This window comes from Panulirus ornatus, chromosome 4 (genome assembly GCF_036320965.1).
Source record: "Panulirus ornatus isolate Po-2019 chromosome 4, ASM3632096v1, whole genome shotgun sequence".
Lineage (NCBI taxonomy): Eukaryota > Metazoa > Arthropoda > Malacostraca > Decapoda > Palinuridae > Panulirus > Panulirus ornatus.
In genome coordinates, this window is record NC_092227.1 from 38,427,327 (window position 1) to 38,437,676 (window position 10,350).

Consider the following 10,350-nt stretch of genomic DNA (forward strand, 5'->3'; position numbering starts at 1 on the left):
GAGTGGAGAAAAACTGGAGGAAGTAAAGTGTTTTAGATATCTGGGAGTGGATCTGGCAGCGGATGGAAACATGGAAGCGGAAGTGAATCATAGGGTGGGGAAGTGGGCGAAAATTCTGGGAGCCTTGAAGAATGTTTGGAAGTCGAGAACATTATCTCGGAAAGCAAAAATGGGTATGTTTGAAGGAATAGTTGTTCCAACAATGTTGTATGGTTGCGAGGCGTGGGCTATGGATAGAGTTGTGCGCAGGAGGGTGGATGTGGTGTAAATTAGATGTTTGAGGACAATATGTGGTGTGAGGTGGTTTGATCGAGTAAGTAATGTAAGGGTAAGAGAGATGTGTGGAAGTAAAAAGAGTGTGGTTGAGAGAGCAGAAGAGGGTGTTTTGAAGTGGTTTGGTCACATGGAGAGAATGAGTGAGGAAAGATTGATCAAGAGGATATATGTGTCAGAGTTGGAGGGAACGAGAAGTGGGAGACCAAATTGGAGGTGGAAAGATGGAGTGAAAAAGATTTTGAGTGATCGGGGCCTGAACATGCAGGAGGGTGAAAGGCGTGCAAGTAATAGAGTGAATTGGAACGATGTGGTATACCGGGGTCGACGTGCTGTCAATGGATTGAACCAGGGCATGTGAAACGTCTGGGGTAAACCATGGAAAGTTCTGTAGGGCCTGGATGTGGAAAGGGAGCTATGGTTTCGGTGCATTATTACATGACAGCTAGAGACTGAGTGTGAGCGAATGGGGCCTTTATTGTCTTTTCCTAGCGCTACCTCGCACACATGAGGGGGGAGGGGGTTGTTATTTCATGTGTGGCGAGGTGGCGATGGGAATGAATAAAGGCAGACAGTGTGAATTATGTACATGTGTATATATGTATATGTCTGTGTGTGTATATATATGTGTACATTGAGATGTATAGGTATGTATATTTGCGTGTGTGGACGTGTATGTATATACATGTGTATGTGGGTGGGTTGGGCCATTCTTTCGTCTGTTTCCTTGCGCTACCTCGATAACGCGGGAGACAGCGACAAAGCAAAATGAATAATATATATATATATATATATATATATATATATATATATATATATATATATATATATATATATATATATATATATATATATGCGATTGTCCAAAACATACAACGAGCGTTCATAAACTTATCATTTCACAAATTCTATCAACAATAAAGTTATCTAATTTGTATAGACCATCACTAGTATCAAGATTATAATTCTTTGTGTATTTAATAATAGAAGATTCAATGATATTTCTCGTGGTAATAGAGTTCATAACTGAGATGGCATTAGTCTAGTCAATACAATAATCATAGTTTTTAACGTGATTCGATTCTTGTCCCGTTCTTATACTATATTTATGTTGCTTAAGTCTAATAGAAAGATCCCTACCAGTCTGCCCAACATAACATCTATCACAATTTCCACATGGCACTTTATTGGTGCATACAAGAGAATTTTCCGGTGAATTCTTGATTAAGATATTCTCTATAGTATTATTGTTGCTGAAGGCAGCATTTGCATTAAAGGATTTAAGCAACATGGGAGGTAAAGTGAAATTATTATTAAAAGGGAGAACTAAAAGATTCTTGGTGTCAATGAGAGGTTTGGGCTCTACTCTATTCAATGATTTCTTTGCTAACTTAAGGGATTTATCAATGAAAGATCTAGGGTACTTTAACTTAGATCCAATAGAATATATCTTCTCAAACTCATTATCAATAAACTCTGTTCTGCAAATATGTAATGCCCTAAGGAACATAGATTGAAATGATAATTTGACTCTGTCATGTTGAGATGAGTAATAATGAATATATGAGTATACATTGGTGGGTTTTCTGTATATGCTAAACTTAAACTTCTTTCCTTGCCTATGGATCATGCAATCTAAAAATGGTAACATGCCATTATTTTCATTTTCTACCGTAAATTTGATAGAAGGTACTAAATTGTTAAGTAAGGGGAGAAATATTTGTAAATTTTCATTTGTTGGCCAAATACAAAGAACATCATCTACATACCTAAACCAAATTGCATTAGAAGGTAAGATATCCTTTAGTAATTTTCTTGCAAAAAATTCCATATAAAGATTACTTAGTATAGGTGAAAGAGGGTTACCCATTGCCATACCAAATTTTTGAGCATAATAATCTCCATTGAATTGAAATGCACAGTCTTTTATACACAATTTTATCAGTTCAATGAAAACAAACTTTGAAACAGGTAAATGAATATCATCCAAGACATCAAATAAATATTCTAAAGGGTCATCAACTGGAACTTTAGTGAAAAGTGAGGAAACATCAAAGCTAACGAGTTTGAAATAAAAAATAACATTGTTCTTGATATTAGAAATTGATACCTTACCCTCAAAAGGGCTTAATAAAGAAACTAACCATTTTGACAATTTATATGTGATGGAGCCTATTGAACTCACTATAGGTCTTGCTGGAAAATCCTGTTTATGTATTTTGATAAGTCCATACATATATGGCAATGAAGGGGACAAAGATGACAAACTTTTGATATGGATCATGCAATTGAACCAAATATATTGTACCACAAATAACGACGCTTACTTACCTCCATGTTACGAGACAGGCAAAGGAAGATGAAGGTGACCTGCTGGTGGTGCAGTTATTTCAACCACTTGACCACAACATTATAACCCTTTAGTAACAAGGCAATGTGAGGTGGTGGTAGTGGTGGTGATAGTGGTGGTAGTGGTATGTAGCTGGTGGTGCGTTGTGGGCGGTGATAAGGGTTCTGGTGTGGTGTTGATTATGTTGGTGGTAGTGATGGTACTAGTGGCGTTAGGTACGGTAGTGTGTGGTGTTGTGGTGGTGGTGGTACTATTGGCATTATGTACAGTGGTATGTGGTAGCTGTGTCAGTAAGGGCGAGAATCGTGGTTGATCCTGGTTGTACCACTCGACGGTCAATAACAACATCATCAGAAGCCCGGATAGCTCAGTCGGTAGAGCATTAGGCTTTTAACCTAAGGGTCCAGGGTTCAAGTCCCTGTTCGGGTGATATCTTTATAACTGTTTCCAAGTTCAATAGCAATTAAGATCCCATTTTTAGAACGTCTTACCTCCTAAAGACTTTACAAAAAAGTCTATATATGTTACGGTGGGAAGAAGAACTGTAAGCAGATAAATACACGATGTTTGTAACCTTTAATTATTGTCAGTAATGAGATTATCCTGTAAAAATATCACACAGAAAATTGATGGGCGATGATGTTTGTAATACACTTGCCGAGATTTTGAGTATATTTTTTGCTTTTGAGTTATACCAAATACTGAAAATAGAAAGTTTTTTGAAGGTTCACCTACTGAACATGTGTGCGACAGGATAATTCGAGTGGAAAATATTCTCACAAACAGTAATCACATAGACATACAGGTAGTAGGTAGGAGGCAACCACAGACCAGGGTGATTACTACCGCCTGGGTTATCGTATAGTTTTGTGACAGCGATTCAATGAGCTAACGGCTGTCAAGTTCCCCTCTCTGGTCCATCCTACACACTCAACCACACAGTTTGAGTAACATCTAGTATAAAGAACACAGCCAATGTTAGGAATGGTGGGAAGAACACATATATCTTGAGACGTCATCATATGTTCAGTTCCTCTACTTATCTTTCTTCACACACTCCACACGTACTTTATACAAGTGCTTCGCTCAGTGTCTTTCCATACCTCACAATTAGCATGTACTGATTTATTTAGTCACTGTCCAATACAAGCACACACACAAAAACCACGGTAGTGCTAGCCTGCTCAGAGAGAGAGAGAGAGAGAGAGTTACATAGAAAAACATATCACACACCCATGGTTTAACCTTAACGCTGCTTAAACAAAACCTGCAGTTCCCATAAAAGCAGTGGAAGAAAACTATAGCAAAGCAAAGGTTATCTCCCCACCCTGTACTCCTTCCGGTACACGCCGGACGGAAAAGAGGTAAAAAAAAAAAATACCTTGCAGGAGAAATATGCCTGAGGGAAATATCTAGAGGAAAGTTATGATGAAGAACGAACATGAATAAGTCGTGCATCCTATCACCAATGATTTGCACATCATTACTTTTTGTTATAAAGACAATAGTAAGGATGAACCTGAGCTACAACATCTCGACCTGCCATGCCTGAAATACTCCTGCTGTTGAGGAATGATACAATATATTTTATTTACCATAGACGTTGTTGAGTCATTTGAATATCACAAAACATTATTAATTTGCCCCGGAGGCGCCCATTGCTCAGGGAGAACGAATTTAATTCTCGCAAACTCTCCTCCTATGGTTTACTACCCAAAGATGGAATCAATCTAATTGTTCTTCGCTGCACTGCTTTCAATTTAAGGATACTATTGCTTCAGTGAAAGGCCCGAAAATGCACTGCATATTCGATATGTGCTCTAACTAGACCTAGTTATCGTGGCATTTCACATCCCTGCTTCTGTATGTATAGTTTTCGTTAATAAATCTTGATATCATATTTGCTTTCTTGGCTGCTTCATTAGACAGCTTAGAGAATTTGATGATGGCGGAGACAGTTATCACTAGGTTTCCCACACTCGGGGTATCCTTTTTCTTGTTGCCCGTCACTATATGATTTTATTGAATTTCCAGATTGTAGCAGCTGACATTCATTGACGTTAAAATGGCATTTGCCATTCTTTATACCATTCTGCAATTTTATGTAGATCCCCTTGTAATGTTAGCCTACTTTCTGTTAACATGGCATTGCCGACCTTTGTGTTATATATAATTTCCATCTGCAGCCAGTAATCCCCAAGGCCCAGACTTTATGCATCAATTTAACGTTGGCGACTTTGTCGAATGTTTTGTGGGAGTCCTGAAGTATTATATCAATTCCTTGTTGTGGATATTGAATAATTCGTGATAAATTTCAAGGAGGTTTGTAAGGCATAATCTGCTCCTTCTAAAACTATGCTTCAGGTTATGATGGTATTAGTGGAGTAGGTCCGGCAGTGTGTGGTATTGGAGGAGGTGGTGGTAGTGGTGGTAGAGTAGATGGCCCTGGCTTCTGCTGTTGCTGCTGCTGCGGCGCGGCGGTGTCAGTAAGGGCGAGAATCGTGGTTGATGCGGGTTGTCCCACTGGACAGTCAATAACAACATCATCAGAATCCCGGATAGCTCAGTCGGTAGAGCATTAGGCCTTTAACCTAAGGGTCCAGGGTTCAAGTCCCTGTTCGGGCGATATCTTTATAACTGTTCGAAGTCCAACAGCCATTAAGAACCCATTGGTAAAAAGTCTGCATGTTAAAGACTTTTTTGCATACATTACCGTGGGATCAGGAACTGTAAGCAAATAGATTGTCTGTAACAGGAAAATGCTCTAGAAAATATCGTACAGATAATTGATAGGTGATACTTGTAATACACTTGCAGAGATTTCGTGCATGATATTTATTCATGAGTTATACCAAATGCTGAAAAGAGTCGATGAAAATCTTTTGACGGTGTACTCCTGCTGGCCACACAGACACGCATGGTTAAGAGACAGAATGATCCGAGTTTAAAACACTTTGTCCGTAACACACAAACAGTAACCACATAGATATACAGGTAGTAGGCGGCAGGCAACCACAGACCAGGGAGATTACTGCCACCTGACTTATCTTATGGGTTTGTGACAGCGATCCAATGAGGTAACAGCCGTCAAGTTCCCCTCTCTGGTCCAGGAAGCTGCCTTACCTTTCTGCCTTAATCACACTTGGGTTGCTGGCAATCTGTCCACAATCACACGCTCTCTCCATCTTACACACTACACTACATACTTTGAAAACCCTCCTCCGCACAACCCTATCTATAGCCCATGCCTCAAAACCATTTAACATTGTAGGAACCGCCATTCCTTCAAACATACCCATTTTTGCTCTCCGAGATAATGTTCTTGCCTTCCACACATTCTTCAACGCTCACAGAACCTTTGCCCCCTCCCCCACCCTATGATTCACTTCCGCTTCCATGGTTCCATCCGCTGCCAAATCCGCTCCCAGATATCTAAAACACTTCACTTCCTCCATTTTTTCTCCATTCAAACTTACCTCCCAGTTGACTTGTCCTTCAACCCTTCAGAACCTAATAGCCTTGCTCTTATTCACATTTACTCTCAGCTTTCGTCTTTCACACACTTGACCGAAGTGAGTCACCAACTTCAACAGTTTCTCACCCGAATCAGCCACCAGCGCTGTATCATCAGCGAACAACAACTGATTTACTTCCTCAGCCCTGTCATCGAACACAGACTGCATACTTGCCGCTCTCTCCAAAATTCTTGCATTGACCCCCCTAACAAACCCATCCATAAACAAATTAAACAACCATCGAGACATCAAGCACCCCTGCCGCAAACTGACATTCACTGGGAACCAGCCACTTTCCTCTATTCCTACTCGTACACATGCCATACATCCTCGATAAAAACTTTTCACTACTTCTGGCTACTTAACTCCCACAACATATACTCTTGATATATATATATATATACATAAATGTAAATATATATATATATATATATATATATATATACGAATAAAGTGCATATGAACGCGCACCTTCATAGAACATACAAACCTCCAACAGCCAGGATCGAACCCAGGACCCCTGTGCAAGAGGCAGGCATGCCTCTATGAAGGTGCGCGTTCATATACACTTTATTCGTATTCATATACCTCCGCGTTGTACAGTTAGGTTCGGTAAAACGCTATCAGCTGGCTATGTTCGTCTGTTCGGAAATAACCGGTATAGACCCCGTTGCTTACCATTGTGAGACGAAGGGTATTCGAGTACTTAGTATTTCGAATAGTTGTTTCCTATTATACAGTCCCATAGCCTAGCGGTTAGCATGCCTGCCTCTTGCACAGGGGTCCCGGATTCGATCCTGGCTGTTGGAGGTTTGTATGATATATATATATATATATATGTGTGTGTGTGTGTATATATATTATTTCATTTTATTAATATACTTTGTCGCTGTTTCCCACGTTAGCTTGGTAGCGCAAGGAAACAGACGAAAGAAGGGCCCAACCCACCCATATACACGTGTATATACATACACGTCCACACACAGCACATATACATACCTATAAATCTCAACGTATACATATATATACACACACAGACATATACATATACACACATGTACATAATTCATACTGTCTGCCCGTATCAATTCCCGTCGCCACCCCGTCACACATGAAATGACAACCCCCTTCCCCCGCATGTGCGCGAGGTAGCACTAGGAAAAGACACAAAGGCCACATTCGTTCACACTCAGTCTCTAGCTGTCATGTATAACGCACCGAAACCACAGCTCTCTTTCCACATCCAGGCCCCACAGAACTTTCCATGGTTTACCCCAGACGCTTCACATGCCCTGCTTCAATCCATTGAAAGCACGTCGACCCCGGAATACCACATCCTTCCAATTCACTCTATTCCTTGCACGCCTTTCACCCTCCTGCATGTTCAGGCCCCGATCACTTAAAATCTTTTTCACTCCATCTTTCCACCTCCAATTTGGTCTTCCACTTCTCGTTCTCTTCATCTCTGACATATATATCCTCTTTGTCTATCTTTCCTCACTCATTCTCTCCATGTGACCAAACCATTTCAAAACACCCTCTTCTGCTCTCGCAGCCACACTCTTTTTATCAACACATATCTCTCTTACCCTTTCATTACTTACTCGATCAAACCACCTCACACCATCTATTGTCCTCAAACATCTCATTTCCAGCACATCCACCCTGCCCCGCACAACTCTATCTATAGCCCACGCATTGCAACCATAAAACATTGTTGGAACCACTATTCCTTCAAATATACCCATCTTTGCTTCCAAAGACAACGTTCTCGACTTCCACACATATTTCAACGCTCTCAGAACTTTCGCCCCCGCCCCTACCCTATCATTCACTTCCGCTTCAATGGTTCCATCAGCTGGCAAATCTACACCCAGATATCTAAAACATTTAACTTCCTCCAGTTTTTCTAATTTCAAACTTACCTCCCAATTGACTTATCCCTCAACCCTACTGTACCTAATGATCTTGCTCTTATTCACATTTACTCTCAGCTTTCTTCTTTCACAAATTCTACCAAACACAGTTACCAGCTTCTGCAGTTTCTCACCCGAATCAGCCACTAACGCTGTATCATCAGCGAACAACAACTAACTCACTTCTCAAGCTCTCTCATCCACAACAGACTGGATACTTGCCACTCTTTTTCCCATGGAAAGTTTTCTGGGGCCTGGATGTGCAAAGGGAGCTGTGGTTTCGGTGCATAATACAAAACAGCTAGAGACTGAGCGTGAACCAATGTGGAGGAGAGGGTTTTCATGTGTGGCGAGGTGGCGACGGGAATGAATAAGGCCAGACTGTATGAATTATGTACATGTGTATACATGTATATGTCTGTGTGTGTATATATACGTATACGTTGAGATGTATAGGTATGAATATGTGCGTGTTTGGATGTGTATGTATATACATATGTATGTGGGTGGGTTGACCCATTCTTTCCTCTGTTTCTTTGCGCTACCTCGCACAAGGAAACAGACGAAAAAATGGCCCTACCCACCCACATACACATGTATATACATACACGTCCACACACAGCTCATATGCATACCTATACATCTCAACGTATGAATATAAATACACACACAGATATATACACATATACGCATGAAAATAATTCATACTGTCTACCCTTATTCATTCCCGTTGCCACCTCGCCACACATAGAATGACAACCCCCTCCCCCCGCATGTGCACGAGGTAGCACTAGGAAAAGACAACAAAGGCCACATTCGTTCACACTCAGTCTCTATCTGTCATGTAAAATGCACCGAAGCCACAGCTCCCTTTCCACATCCAGGCTCCACAAAAACTTCCATGGTTTACCCCAGACGCTTCACATGCCCTGGTTCAATCCATTGACAGCGCGTCGACCCCGGTATACCGAATCGTTCCAATTCACTCTATTCCTTGCACGCCTTTCACCCTCCTGCATGTTCAGGCCCCGATCACTCAAAATCTTTTTTACTCCATCTTTCCTCCTCCAATTTGGTCTCCCACTTCTCCTCGTTCCCTCCACCTCTGAAACATATATTCCCTTTGTCAATCTTTCCTCACTCACTCTCTCCAAGTGATCAAACATTTCAAAACACCCTCTTCTGCTCGCTCAACTACACTCTTTTTATTACCACACATCTCTCTTATCCTTTCAGTACTCACTCGATCAAACCTCCTCATACCACATATTATCCTCCAACATCTTATTTCCAGCACATCCACCCTCCTTCGCACAACTCTATATATAGCCCACGCATCGCAACTATATAACATTGTTGGAACCACTATTCCTTCAAACATACCTATTTTTACTTTACAAGATAACGTTCTCGACTTACACACATTTTTCAACGCTCCCACAACTTTCTATCCCTCCCCCACCCTATGATTCACTTCCGCTTCCATGGGTCCATCCGATGCCAGACCCACTCCCAGATATCTAAACACTTCACTTCCTCCAGTTTCTCTCCATTCAAACTTACCTCACAATTGACTTGTCCCTCAACCCTATATACATATACATATATACACATGTACATTATTCATACTGTCTGCCTTTATTTGTTCCCATCGCCACCCCGCCACACATGGAATAACATCCCCCTCCCCCCTCATGTGTGCGAGGGAGCGCTTGGAAAAGACACCAAAGGCCCCATTCGTTAACACTCAGTCTCTAGCTGCTGTGTAATAATGCACCGAAACCACAGCTCCCTTTCCACAACCATGCCCTACACAACTTTCCATGGTTTACCCCTAGACGCTTCACATGCCCTGGTTCAATCCATTGACAGCACGTCGGCCCCGGTATACCAAATCGTTCCAATTCACTCTATTCCTTGCACGCCTTTCACCCTTCTGCATGTTCAGGCCCCGATCACTCAAAATCTTTTTCACTCCATCTTTCCACCTCCAATTTGGTCTACCACTTCTCCTTGTTCCCTCCACCTCTGACACATATATCCTCTTGGTCAATCTTTCCTCACTCATTCTTTCCATGTGACCAAACCATTTTAAAACACCCTCTTCTGCTCTCTCAACCATGCTCTTCTTATTTCCACACATCTCTCTTACCCTTACATTACTTACTCGATCAAACAACCTCACACCACATATTGTCCTCAAACATCTCATTTCCAGCACATCCATCCTCCTGCGCACAACTCTATCCATAGCCCACGCCTCGCAACCATACAAATATGTTGGAACCACTATTCC

At 41.3% G+C, this 10,350-nt stretch overlaps 2 non-coding genes across 2 annotated transcripts; both read left to right on the forward strand.

Annotated features, from left to right (window-relative positions):
- The first annotated feature begins 2,979 nt into the window (after positions 1-2,979).
- TRNAK-UUU (transfer RNA lysine (anticodon UUU)) lies at positions 2,980-3,052 on the forward strand. Its single transcript has one exon. It is a non-coding gene; the product is annotated as a tRNA-Lys (tRNA).
- A 2,123-nt stretch (positions 3,053-5,175) lies between these two features.
- On the forward strand, positions 5,176-5,248 carry TRNAK-UUU (transfer RNA lysine (anticodon UUU)). Its single transcript has one exon. It is a non-coding gene; the product is annotated as a tRNA-Lys (tRNA).
- The last annotated feature ends 5,102 nt before the right edge of the window (positions 5,249-10,350 follow it).